The following is a 4684-nucleotide window of genomic DNA, read 5'->3' as shown; positions in this document are numbered from 1 at the left end:
TTTGTTGACGGGCACTTAGGTTTTTCCAACCCCTTGCTATTGTGAACAAAGCCCTGATAAACATGGGTGTGCATGCATACCTTTCTTAGTGTTGGCATATTCTGGTCCTTCAAAAACAATCTTTGTTATTTTTTTTAAGATGCTCTCTAAATTGTCACAATTTTCTACTTAGGCCATCTCTTCAAAGTCCTATTGCTTTCCTATGCCATCTTATGCTCTTTAATCAAAGCAAAGAGTTTTATGATACACTATAAATTTAATCGTTAACTTACTTACATAGGTGAGGAGTTTCAAAAGTTCATTTCCGAAAGATGATTTCAGTATGTAGTTACAGTCAGACACCTTCACATAAGCTTAATCTCCCCGTTAGTATACGTGCTGAATATGAATTAAAGAGTTAAAACTACATGCATTTTACATGCATTTTAATGTTTAATCTTAATATGAGTTCAAAGTTATTTTTTTCTGTGAACCAAACCCACTTCAGTCAAGTCGATTTCTGACTTGTGATCTTCTATTGGGTTTCCAAGAATATAAATCTAGATAATCTTTCAGAGTAGCTAGAGGATTCAAACTGCTACCCTTTTAGTTAAGTAGCCTAATATTTAAAATGTTACACCATCAGAGCTCCTTTTTCTGTGACTGAAGACTATAAATTCTATTTAAAATTCAACTTCAAAGTAGGTGTGAAGGGAGAGTTATAATGCTCTTTTTTTAACTGCTTTGTTGAGTGAGTGAGTTTATAGCCAAATTATTGTTCAAAACCAGTGTTTTAAAACTTTAGGTCATGTACCAAACTGAGTCAGCATATTAGTTTCATATATTTTACTTAAAATGCAGAAATAGAAGCTAAGTAAATGAGATATGATACATTCATTTTAAAAATGTCATTTATATGTGTGTGTAAAAAAATACATTTCTTATTGTATTAGAAAGGCCTTCCTCCCCCCAAAAAAGTTGATTTAATCTACAGTTTGAGTTTAATCACCCTTCCCCACCTACTCCCTTCAGAAAACAAAAGAAAAATGTTAGAAAGGCCTGATTGCTTATAATAGAGGAAACTTAAAGGAGCACTAAGATAATTTACAGGAAGTATTGCAAAATCGGTAGAAAATAACATTTTTGTAACATTTTTAAAGGGAGAGATGTCCTTTTGATACAGAAGGACAATTAAAGGATTCCTTGTCAGATTAGAGTCCATGTCTTCTGAGCCTTGAAGACACCTCCTTATCAAGTTTAGAAACTTCAACTGTTGTGGTTTACCTCCTCCTTGCAATGTGTTAGACCCTTGAGTCCACTAGGACTCAGAGACTGGGAACTCAGATCTCAACTTTGTCCATCCAGCACTATCCTCATGATCTGTGATGTGCTTTAGTCCTTTGTTGAAGGCACTGTGTCAGTCAATCCTCTCTGACCCTCCACCTTTCCCAGCATCATGTCCTTTTCCATGTCCTTCTCCTGACAGGATGCCCAGAGTTTATGAGATGCCATTTCACCAATCCTGTCTCTAAGGGGTACTCTGGCTGCACTTTTCTCAACAATATATTGTTTGTTGTTTTGGCATTCCATGGAATATTCAGTGCTCTTTTCCAACACCATAATTCAAAGGCATCAAACCTTTCTCTGTCATCCTTAGTGATTGTTCAACTTTCCAATGCATAGCAAGTGATTGAAAAGACCATGGCTTGAATCAGGTGCACTTTAAGTCTTTTGACTGACATGTTTGCTTTCTGGTACCTTGGAGAGGTCTTTGACAGCCGATTTTCCCAGTGCAACATGTCTTGATTTCTTGATTACTGGTACCAAAGGTCTTGATAGTAGATCTAATCATAGTGAAATCATTGACAATTTCAGTCTATTCTCCATCTATTGTGTTACCTATTAGTCCAGTGCTGAAGATTTTTGGATTTTTTTATGTTGAGATGCAATCCACGTTGAAGGCTGTAGTCTTTGATCTTCTGCAGCATGTTTCAAGCCCTCTTCACTTTCATCAAGCAAAGTTGTGTCATCTGCATAAGGCAGATTTGTTGATAAGTCTTCCTCCAATTGTGATGCCACATACTTCTTCATATAATCCAGCTTCTCTATGATTTACTCAACATACAGATTGAATAATTAATGGAGAGGATACATCCCTGATACATTATTTTAAACCTGCATTCTCTAGCTGTACATTACCTCCTTCCATTAACATGGGCCTTCTAACTGTGTATCAAAGATGATGTTTCCAGTGAATACGAAGGAAAAGTGTAACTTTAAATTTTAGCTGATTTACTGCTAGATTTGCTCTGAATCACACTTTTATTACTTTCCCTTTTCCTTTCCCTCTTGATGTGCTGAGTATTTTCTTCTGAGATAGTTAGACTAGAACAGTGAGCATTCAAATGAGCAAAAGGGAGCAAATGCAGGTACCACCAGGCCCAGGAACACCATAAATGAGAAGTTTGGGTACCTCCAGGTGGTGTTCTCTCTTAACCTTTCCGAGCTGTCAGGTGCCATGTGTGATCTGGAGGACAGCCATTTTGAAAGGACATATTTCATGGTTAACACGCACTCAACTAGAAAACCTACAGCCCAGTCCTGTGATGACTCAAGAGCTATCAGAAAGATGCCATCATAGAGGCCAGCGGTGTGCAACTGCTGATTTGCATAATTTCTCTTATTCTGAGGATAACCCTGCCTTTCCCTCCTAAAAATGGCTGAATAAGCATGAGCTCTTCTCCACACCTTTAACCTAGTATATAAATATCTCCTCAGAATCTTGAGACAGATCTGGGGGAGCTCATACCCCCTCTCTCCTATGTTGTTAAGTGCTGGCAAGTCGAGACCCTCCAGCAGGTTTTCAGAGACTATAAATCCAATGGGGGAAGATTTCAGAGCGTGTGGTGGATTTGAACTGCCTGTATTTGTGTTGGCAGCATAACTTCTTAACCAGTGAGCCACCAAAGCTCTTCTCCTGTGGTATATATAATATGCTAGCATATATAATTGTTTTTATACATATATAAAACGGCTTTTTACTCCAACACCTGTCTCCAAGATTGGTTTTTCTGGCAACAGGCAGCAGAACATTTTTTTTCCCTATTAACAATTTGATCATTCTTTTCAGAAAGATCTTCAAGAGGAAATATACTATGATAGGAGATGAACAATATTGGTAGTAATGCCATTATGGTTAAATTGTGAGAAGGAATTGTTTTCCTAGTGATGCTAAACTTGATTTGTTTACATTTATAATTGTTTTAATAACTGATTTGTTGTAGCACATTTTCTAACCTTATACATTAAAATAAAGGATGTTTGTGTCTCCTCATTTCTACCTTCCCATCAATCTCAAAACAAGTGCTTATTATGTACCATTAAGTTAGAATCAATTCAGCTGACTCTTCGGTGGGTCCTTCTCACACAGAGTAACGAGTGGGTTTGAACTGTGTGACCTTTTGTTTTAACAGCACAGTGCTTTACCACTAGGCCACCAGAGCTCTCCCTTTTATTAACTAGGCACATGAACTGCAAATAATTTTAAATAAGGCTTTTCTCTCTGCCTATAGTGAATAGTATCTTCTTAAGTAATTCTTAAAATATTTTCTTAAGCAATTTTAACTTGCCACCCAACTAATTCTATTTTTAATTAATACATTTAAATAAATATTTTGAATAAATGTGTTTAAAGTTACTTGGAATAAAAGGAGAGGAGGGACTATGTCATACAGAAGTGCTTTAACAAAATTTATACATTAATTGAAATGGAATAATTTAATTGTAGTTTGGCTTTATTTGTGCCGATTTACACCAGTATTGTAGACAAGTATATTCAAGAAAGCGTTTATAAAGTTTTTCTCACAAGTGGCATCATTAGGGACGATCACCTTTCAATTGTAGGTATTTAAGACCTAGGGAATATGGCTAAATCTTGAGCTAACAGCTAGTCAACATTTGTTACAGAATTAGCACAAGAATCCGCTCATTTATTATCCACTCATTTATTGAGTGCCTTCACCCTTTGTGTTTCACCAGTGCACTGCATATCCTACTAACCAGCAGAGGGAGCTAAACTGTCTTGAGAGTTGGTACACAGTTGGGCCACATGACTTCCTGTTTTGAGTAACTTGTGGCAGCTGTTCTCTTGAACTTAGTCTATCAGGAAGGCAAGTGAAAGGAAGCAAAGCCTACCAACATATCAAATACAGATAGGCTGACAATTTTAACTATTAAAATTACCTTTAAGGAAACAAACGGAAAGAAAATCTTATACTTCTGCTAAAATAAGGGCAAGCCAGGGAAGAGCTTTTGGCTTAAGGAGAAATCTTTCAAAATCAGATGTTAAAGAATAAGTAAAATATTAAAAATTTGAATTTTAAAAAACCTCATTGATTTTTTTCACTGTGAGTTTTAAAATATATGTGGGTCAGAACGAAGAAATGATAAGCTAATTGACTATTAAGCTGAAAAAGTAGAAAGTAGAGATGTCATAGCATTGTAACTTAAGAGCAAAAACAATACCTTGAAGCTAATGATGAATTTCCAGCCAGAGGGAACAGCGGATCATTTTCTTGGTAATTATATTTTTAAAATTAAGTTGAATTCTAAGTATATACATCTTGAAATTATAAAGTTCACACTGAGTGCACACTTAATGAAAATAAGATATTAATTTACTATAATATGAAGTAAACTATAAGTG

The sequence above is a fragment of the Elephantulus edwardii genome, unplaced genomic scaffold (assembly GCF_000299155.1).
Source record: "Elephantulus edwardii isolate Elephantulus edwardi_28Jun2011 unplaced genomic scaffold, EleEdw1.0 scaffold00079, whole genome shotgun sequence".
In the NCBI taxonomy this organism is placed as follows: Eukaryota; Metazoa; Chordata; class Mammalia; order Macroscelidea; family Macroscelididae; genus Elephantulus; species Elephantulus edwardii.
The sequence above is the reverse complement of the archived record's forward strand: the minus strand, read 5'-3'. Positions refer to the sequence as shown.